At 44.2% G+C, this 9,678-nt stretch overlaps 1 pseudogene; it reads left to right on the top strand.

The window, feature by feature from the left end:
- The first annotated feature begins 385 nt into the window (after positions 1-385).
- On the top strand, positions 386-3,368 carry LOC123082697 (tricetin 3',4',5'-O-trimethyltransferase-like; annotated as a pseudogene).
- The last annotated feature ends 6,310 nt before the right edge of the window (positions 3,369-9,678 follow it).

Genomic DNA, 9,678 nt, shown 5'->3' on the forward strand with positions numbered 1-9,678 from the left:
ACTGCTGAGTAAAAATATTTGATTAGTTTTACATCGCGTCATAATCACTGGTTCAACTATTTGCAGCCGGTGACTACATATTTACTTAACAAACACTCGCAAAAGCCATTACCAAAAAGCCTTTCTAAAGAAGTACCATATTGCTCTCGCCATCTCCAACAACTACGTACTGTAATACATAATTTGTCATACGGCAGGCTGTTGTTCTGGATCCAATTTGGGTGAACTGTTGATAACAAATAATTCACTTGTCCTACTTGAGCAACCAGCATTGCTCCTATTCCTATATGTACCCTTAGCATACTCCTAAACTAGCTAAGAAAACCACCAACCACCAGAAGCAACATCAGCAGCAGTAGCGGCGCAGCTCAGTTAGCTACATATAATGGGCTCGGAAATGGTCGCCGGCCCAGCTGCCGGCGACGAGGAGGCGTGCATGTACGCGATGCAACTTGCCGCTGCATCTATCCTACCGATGACGCTCAAGGGCGCCATCGAGCTGGGTATGCTCGAGGTCCTGGTGAGCGCAGGCGGGGAGATGTTGTCGCCTTCGGAGGTGATTGCGCGGCTGCCATCCAAGGCGGTCAATCCGGACGCGCCGGCCATGGTGGACCGCATACTGCGGCTGCTGGCTTCGTACAACGTAGTGTTGTGTGAGGTCGACGAAGGTGAGGACGGCCTCTTCGCCCGCCGGTACGGCCGCGAACCAGTGTGCTAGTGGCTCACCCCCAACGAGGACGGTGTCTCCATTGCCGCGCTAGTCCTGATGATCCAGGACAAGGTCAATATGGAGGGCTGGTGAGTTTGATCGTTATTTTCTCAAGACTATTGTGCTTTTGGACTGTTTTTCTCTTCCACTCTTCCTCACCTTTCGGTGTCTATCTTTCTACTAATTATGGAATATTTTACTAACTGTTAAACTCAACAGTCAAGTCTCATACTTTACTTCAGTTGATGTCAATATATGGTGTTTCTATTCGATACAATGTTGTTCTCTCAAAAAAACTCATATTAATTAGCTTTGACAAAAGATTATCTTACCCCCCCTCTCTCCACCCTACACCCTATATGAACAGTAAACTCAGAAAAAATAGGAACAAATTCGAAAAAAATCTGGAACTCTGCGTCATCAAATATGGCCAACTTTGTATGTTCTTGCAAGTTTTTAAAACGAAATATCATGTAGAGCTCCTCGAATATCATGAATTTCAGATTTCAGTGCTAAAGGTGCTCAAAACATCAAGCATTGAAATCTTTTTCTTGTGTATATCTCCTCGAATATTTTTTTGGCTTGAAAACTTGCAAGCACCTACAAAGTTTGATCATATTTGATATTGCAAAGTTTCATTTTTTTTCTAATTTACTGTTTGTAGAGGATGTAGGGGCACTCGAGATCTGAAAAACCACTGTCCTTTTCTAATTATCTGTCCATTATTTTGCATTGTCTTATGTTTTCTTGGCACAAAGAGAATGTTTTACTGTGCACTTGAATTTGTTTTCTAAAATTATTATGTACTTTACATGATTTGTTCCTTACTTTTTTTTGTAAAACATCTTCTTAATTAATCCCAACGTTGTATCTTCTCTTTATGAATATGCACGCATGTGCGGATTCGCTTGCCTATTTTACGTTCACGCATTTTGATATATAACAGTTAATGACCAGTAAGTGAGCAATCCTCGCTTATTTGCATAGAGGAGTGTATTTATACTCAAACAGCATTGTTTTATATAATATCTCTTGTGAAATTTTGCTACGTACTTTGTTCATGAAGTCCATGAAAATCAAATTGCTAGTTTTTTGTGTTCAATTTCCTTTTTTCCTTTGAAATATCATGTGAATATAGAGTTTGTATATTTATCTACCTAATAGGAGTTAGATCCCATCAACCTTGAAACTCCAAGATTCCAGTCATTAGAAAGTTATATCTAGTTTTGCGCGTGTGGTGGTGTTTGTAATATATGCGTCTATGTTAACTCGTTGTTTCCAGAAAATAGTTTTACCTACTATGAATTTAGAAATAGACCTGTATTCTTTAGCTATAAAATAATATTTCATTGTATCACGTGCCATATTTGCCTATTTGCTACGGTAAAATTAATGGAATGCTAATTTGAAATGTCTGCTGGTGCATGCAAATATATTCAGCTTGTGTACTCGGCTGCTCTCCTAGCTTTTCTTTTCTTTTCTTTCTTTTGACAACCGTACTGCTCAGTTATGTTGCCTTCTATCTAGCTATAGGAACCTGGTTGCTCCGAATTTCTAAAACAAATTGAATCCTAGTCGTTTATAATATAGGCTTGTAATATTTTTAACGAATCAGATTATTTACTCTATGTATAAGTGGTGACTTATTCACATCTTGTTTAAATAATATAATAATAGATAGTTTCTTAAATCAGCATGTTATATATACCTTCTCAGGCAGTTCTGACTTCCGACTTTAGTTCTGATAGTTTAGTCTGGCTTGTGATCCTGCGCCAACAGTATCTATTCAATTATAGATTTATCCACCAACTGCCAATTAGTCGATGGAAAACTTGAAACTTTGAGCAATGTCCAAGTACTAACTAGAAGTACTGAAAAAATGTTTTTCTTGATGAATTTGCTTGTAAAGTTGGAAGTTGAGCAACTGCATGCCACCATTACTCCACTATCAGTAAACTGAACTAGAAGCTTGTAACTAATTTGCAGGTATCATTTGAAGGACGCAGTCCTTGATGGTGGCCTCCCGTTCCAAAGAGCATACGGGATGACGTTGTTCGAGTACAATAACACGAACATGCACGTTAACCGCATGTTCAACGAGGCCATGAAGAACCATTCAACCATCATCACCAAGAAGCTCCTTGAGTTCTACAGGGGCTTTGACAGTGTCGGCACCCTTGTTGATGTCGCAGGTGGTGTGGGTGCAACCATCCACACCATCACCTCCAAGTACCCGCACATCAAGGGGGTCAACTTTGACTTGCCGCACGTTATCTCTGATGCGCCGTCCTTCCCTGGTGTGGAGCATGTCGGGGGTGACATGTTCGAGAAGGTGCCCTCCGGCGATGCCATCCTCCTAAAGTGGATCCTTCATGACTGGACTGACAAGCATTGCACGAATCTACTAAGGAACTGCTTTGACGCACTCCCTGCTCACGGCAAGGTCATCGTCATGGAAGGCATCCTGCCGTTGAAACCAGACTCAACATCCAGGGGGCAGCTGATGTTCTTAGGTGACATGATCATGCTCATGCACACCCCAGGTGGCAAGGAGAGGCAACAGAGGGAGTTCGAGGAGCTTGCAAGGGGTGCAGGGTTCACCAGTGTCAAGACCACTCACATCTACGGCAATGCGTGGGTCATTGAATTCATGAAATAAATTTCAGTATTAGCTTCTAGTTGTTGCTCCTAAAATCCACAAATGACTTTCGAGTTTCCACCGTGTTTACTTAATTTTGAATCATTAACATATTTTACGTACATAATAAAGGATTTGGTACTTAAGTTGTGCGAGAAATTGCTATTTCTATGTTGAGTAAATTTGGCAATGTTAAGCCTAGGAACTTGTGTGCAGGCTTACGCCTATAGAGCACATCAAGCATGTTTATTTTGTTTTTTGTTGTTGAACTGTGTTATGTTGTGCTATGTTTAGTTTACCCAAATACTTAAAAGTGCAGTTGCACTTTTTGTCAAAGCCGAGGACACGCACTGCAGTCGTCAATCGCGTGATGCGGAAAAAATGCATGGTAATTTGGCCCCACCCGTTGGCAAAAGGGGATGCAAAGCAAGTACATTTAATGCAACACGTGCACATACTGTGTAAATCAAGGTCTCTTATATGCATTAAATTTCATTTTGTAAAACTTTGAAAAGCTATAACTTTTGAAGGGAACGTCGAAATTGTAATCCGTTTTCGTAGTTAGGTTTCTCGCGAGGAGTTCTTCAAAACAGATCCCGTGAGGGTAGGTTTCGACAAACTTTTAGTGCTACATGTGCAGACTTCCTATTTGTTCTCTTACCATAACCGTCAATTAGCCCGAGGCCCTCCTAAGTTGACTACTTTGACTGTCAAGTAATCGTACTATGACTCTCCAATTGGCTAACATTGTCCTCAGTTGCTTACTATGAACCAATAGTATTGTAATAATATCCTAATTTGTACTGCAATAGGTTTTTATGTAGTACGCAAATTAGAAATTATGATAGGCAATTTTCATAGTAGAGTAGGCAACTGAGCATCTGTGGTAAGTAAGTTCGTAGTGGTATAAATAGTACTCCCTCCGTTTCAAAATAAGTGACTCGACTTTGTACTAACTTTGAAGGAGTAGTACACTAGGCATAGTAGGCATCACAGGTAAGATGCAGATGTGTTGCTTGTAGTAGTTTATAAGTTGGTTTACCATGATTGATAAGTTACATACATTGGAAACTAAGTTGTAATAGTTTAGTTGCCTACCATACTATGAAAGTTTCCCAGTGTAGTGTGAAATTTGCATATCATAATTCCTAATTTGTCTACCTCGGAAAACTAATTTCTATACTCGCTAGATATGTTAGCAACTTAGAACTGAAGCTACTCAACTTTGTAGTTATGGTAACCCAACTTATAAGGACTCCCCGCTGATAGACAATCATACTAGGCAAACTAATAATAAGTTGTTTCTCTACAGCATTAAAGTTGCCTATGTGGCCGTCCAATTTGCTCATGAAAATTTTAGTCAAACATACTCATATGGAGTCTAGTTTTGAAGAGATCATCCCAAGGAACTTAGGAATGAACACGAAATTTGATTTCAATGCTCGGTTCAAAAGGTAAAACATAAAAAAAAATGAAAATGCAAATTAAATACATGCTTATTTATGCATTTCCAACTAAATTTCCCGCACGTAGTACATTGCCCCTATGTTAGACCACACCCTATTTGTACAAATCCCTAATAGATACTACCCTAAGTTTCCTGCCATGAGTGAATAGCCTAACATCAGTCAAAGTTGCATCCAATACTTTTCTGGTGTGGTAAGCAACTTACTTCATAGATAGACAACTTAGCAACACTGATGGGCAACTTTTAATGTATTATAGGAAAATGAAATTGTAAAGGGCAGGCAACTGAGCACCACCGATAGGCAAGTTCATAGTGTTTTGTAAGCAACTTAGAAAAATAATGATAAGAAACTTCATAATATTGTAGGTAAATAATATGCAAACTTAGCAAACTAAGTAGCAACAGTAGGCAACTAACTACCAATAGCAGGCAAATGGGCATCGATGGTAGGGCAATTTCATAATAACTGCAGCCACGACAGCCAAGTTGGGATAATATTAGCAAATTTTCTTGATACAAATAGTGCAATGAAGTTGTTTGTATGTAGCACTAAAGGTGCCACATGTTTTGTATGATTTTCTCATTTTTACACAATGGATCTCGCGAAGGTTGGCAGTGGTCGCAGTATGCGTGGTTTCCCTACGATTGAGAGCGTGAGCTAGTGGAGTGGAAAAAGGCATCAACAGGGCATCGTCCCGGGGTCCGAGTGGGCTGGATCTGGCCCTGGCGGGTAGCTGAAGTGGCGGCAAGAATGTGCTCGCGTACGGCGGCTCTGGTGGTGGAGGTAGGTGGCGGTGGGTGGCGCTCTTGCCTCAGCGAGTTCTGCAAGATGCGTGTGTTCCCATGCAGCGCGTGCGACATGGTTTGGTGTTGTCCTCCCAGACTTTCTGCAGCTATGTGAACTAGACTGCTCTGGCATTCTCTTGGTGGCGCCGGTTGAATTGGGAGCTGGTGGGGTGGGTTGCATAGATCTGGGTGAAAATCTGATAGAGATGTTGTCAATGTCGGCGGAGACTTGTTTTGTGGACGTTGATTCCCTCCTTGGGGGTGCCATCGAGGAGCCTGTTGCAACCCCGCAACTCATGTCTTGAGACTCCAGGTAAAAACCTTAGATAGGGTGTTCACTACTAGAAAAAAGCCTGCTAGTTGTGCATCTGTTTTGGCTACCAATGGTGCACTACTAGCATCACGCCATTAGAATATTTTACTAATGACGCTCCGCAGGTGCGCCATTAGTATCTGGTATATATACTAATGGCGCACCACGCAGTGCGCCATTAGTATATCCCATGATGCACCACTACTATCTAGCTTAGTAATTGTGCACCACATAGAAGTGTGCCATTATTAACAAAAAAAATTCAAAATTTTCCCTAATTTTTTTTTCTTAATCTCGAGTCACTATGGCTTAATCTCGGGTCAATATGCTTAATCTCAAGTCAAATGGCACTCTGTGGTCAAACTTCCCAAAAGGTCACCCATCCTCACACTACTCCAGCCCGAACACGCTTAACTTCACAGTTCTATCCAATCCCAGCACCAGCTCACTTCACATGCACTTGTTGATATATATATCATATCAATCATATTAAACCTTATTAATGTCTAGGACTTTGTTCATGTTCATGAGTGTGATGAAATTTTGAAAAAATATTTCAAACTTCCCAGTCATATTACGTATCATATTTAAAAAAAATCCAATTTTTTTAACTAATTTTTTCTGTTACTAGTGGCGCACCTAGCAAATGGTGCGCCACTAGTAAGTTTGAATTTTTTTTCATTTTCCCCCTCTAGATCTTAAAAGCCTCATATATTTCGTTCTGTTAGGTTTTTGAATATGTTGAACGGGGTTCCCCGGTTCAATTCGTACGTAACTTTTCGAGTAGATTATTTTTCTTATAAAAAGCTTTTTAATCAGAGTTCGTATGCAAAAGTTATGCCCATTTTACTAAATTCCATAGAGATTTTGCAAATAAAGTCGAAATTCATATTTGTAAATTTTTCCAACAACTAGATCACATATCACATGGAAAACTTATTTTCTTTTATTTTTTTGACATTTACAGCGTTTTCTTTTATTTTTTTAAACTGAAAAGGCGGTCTGGAGGGGTGCATTTAGCACCAGGGTTACTAATGGCGCACCTGATGTGTGGTGCGCTATTAGTAGTTTTGAAAAAAAAAATTGTTAGTAATGGCGTGCGCCATTACTAGTTAAAATTAGTAATGGCGCACTGTCCACTAGTGCGCCATTACTAACATTTTTTTTCAAAACTACTAATGGCGCACGTTGGGTGTGGTGCGTCATTATTATGTCAACTAGTAATGGCGCACTATCCCATGGTACGCCATTACTAACATTATTTTTTTCAAAACTATTAATGGCGCACCACACACCAGGTGCGCCATTAGTAATATATATTACTAATGGCGCACCTGTATCTGGTACGCCACTGGTATATAGCAGTGGCGCACCACATACACGGTGCGCCATTAATGTCCATATCATCTATAGCCCTTTTCCTAGTAGTGGTTGCCGTATCGGATGATGGTGTTGGTTTCCATTACTTTCTCCTTCGTGCCGTCATTTGTGGAGTTCTTGTGGAGGGCTATCACAATGCGGCTGGTTGAAGAGGGAGGTTGGTTTCGTGGGTGGCCGGTGGGGGCATGTGTTCTGTAGGTGGTGGTGGTGGAAGTGCTTCGCTGATTTAGGACAGGCTAAGTTTTGGTTCCCTCTCTAGATATGGTGGGCTTCCTCTCAGGGATGTTCATGGCGGCGGTAAGGTCTCGATGTTCGACGTCGTGATTCGAATATGTTATAGGTTCTCGTTGCTATGCATAGTGCCCAAGTTTGGTCATTCGGTGAGGGTGGTCGATGTGGCACCAAGAGGAGGTGCAGTGCTCATTAATTTCGGTGGAACATTGCCCTTCGGTGGCGTTAGTTTTCCGTTCTCGCGATGTCACCTTGGTGATGGGATGCCCTTTGACGACGTTGCGACTCTCCTAGGTCTTCAAGTTGAAGAGGAATCGTTGGGCGGGTCGTGGACTTTTTCCTCTCCATTGTCTCGACGTCTGGTATTCATTCGATTGATCCAACAAGACTCCTCCGTTCTCTTCTTGGTTTGTTCCAGTTTTGTTCGGTGCCAGGTTCAAGGCTTGTACCGCTAGGCAGAGTTCATTTTGGTTCTCTTTGTTTCCTTGTTCCTTCTTGTGGGTGTCAGGTGCTACATCTTGTAGTCGTTGTGGTGTATGTTGTTCTGGTTTATGAAAATGAAAATGGTTTAGGCCGGCTTTTGCCCGCCGTAGCAACTTCAATAGAAATACTAGAGGGTGGGGCTTCATTATTAAAGATGTGTGTGGTGTGCAATGGCTGCTCTTGCAGGTAATTTGAAGCGTGTCTCGTGTGAACTTCACTTGGAAGCTTTTGCAATACTTTATGCCATAAAGACAACCACTGAGCTAGGTTGTGACTAAGTGAAGATGGAGTGATGATAGAAACAGATTCTGTGCAACTGAATAACACAAGAATCTTTCAGCATTAGGGGCTATTTTCAAAGATATTAACATACAACTGCATGTGGTGTTTATGGATGTATGTTTGGCATCTTATCCCTGGACTTCTAATGGAGTCGCAAACATTATACGTGCGTATGGTGTTAAACTAGGAACTAGTTTTGTGTAAGATTTGGCTTGGCCAGGTTCCATACTTTGTAAAATTTGTTGTTACTGGTGATTTGTCTTCCCCAGTTGTGCAATGGAATGCACTGGGGCATAAGAACATCTCCAGCGGCGTCCTCAACAGGCCCTTTTCAGGCGAATTTTCATGCCGGCGCTCAAAAATCGGTCCAGTTGTGTTTCCAAGAGCTCGTTTTTCGCCGGTTTGAGTCGAAACTGGCGCCGGCGGACCCAGGCCGAACCCGGCGCGCTGGGGGCGCCCGGGGGCGCCGGGCAAGCTTTTTTGGCACGAAAGCGGATGGGCCCGCCGAGTCAGCGAGACGCCGCTTCATCGCCCTCACCGCCTCGGTTCCCGCGGGAATCAATGCGAAGGTTGTCGCGCTGCCGCGCCGGTCAGCCTCCATTGATGCCTCACGGGCGGCGCAGTAAACGCGCCCCGACGTGCGTCCAGCCACGCGTCGCCTGGCATGCAGCCCGTCGCCGCCCAGCTACGGCTATAAAAGGCGACCTCCCTGCCGGTGGACGCCACAGCTCTCATTTTCCCCCTCCCCAACGTAGATAGCAACACTCCCCTCTTCCCGACGATGAGAAAGATGGCCGAGAGGTATGGCCGAGAGGTACCCAGGCGATGACGCGGCAGCGAACGGCTTCGGCCGCCGCCATCTCCAAGAGGCGGAGGCGCGCCTGTTCTACGAGGCCGAGTACCCGGCACCCCTGGACATGCGGGTGCCGGGGACGTGGAGGCTGAGCGCCGGTGGCGTCCCGGTGCCACCGGTGCCCGAAGGGGCGGCGCGGCGGGCCGAGATCGCCCGCATCCGCTTGTCCATAACGGAGGAGCAGCAGGACGAACCGCGCTACGCCGCCGACAACTACCACCTCTGGACCACGTACTTCCAACGCCACCGCGAGGAGCAGATCACCTCCACCAACGGCGTGATCCCGCGCGGCTGCCTCAACTCCGATAGGTGGCGCGAGTGGTGGGGCGTGCCAGGCCACACCCTCGAGGCTTTCCTCGACCATATCGAGACCGGCAACATGTCGCGCCTCGAGTACCCGCCGCGGCCGTCCTTCTCTCGCCGTGGGAGCTCCTGGACGCCGCGGCGGATGGAGCCGGGGTCGTCCTCGTTGTCGGGCTCCGGCTCGCCGGCCGTGCTCCACCCCGTCAAGCCCGAGCCGGAGGAGACGCCTCTC

Source organism: Triticum aestivum, chromosome 4A (assembly GCF_018294505.1).
Source record: "Triticum aestivum cultivar Chinese Spring chromosome 4A, IWGSC CS RefSeq v2.1, whole genome shotgun sequence".
Classification (NCBI taxonomy): domain Eukaryota; kingdom Viridiplantae; phylum Streptophyta; class Magnoliopsida; order Poales; family Poaceae; genus Triticum; species Triticum aestivum.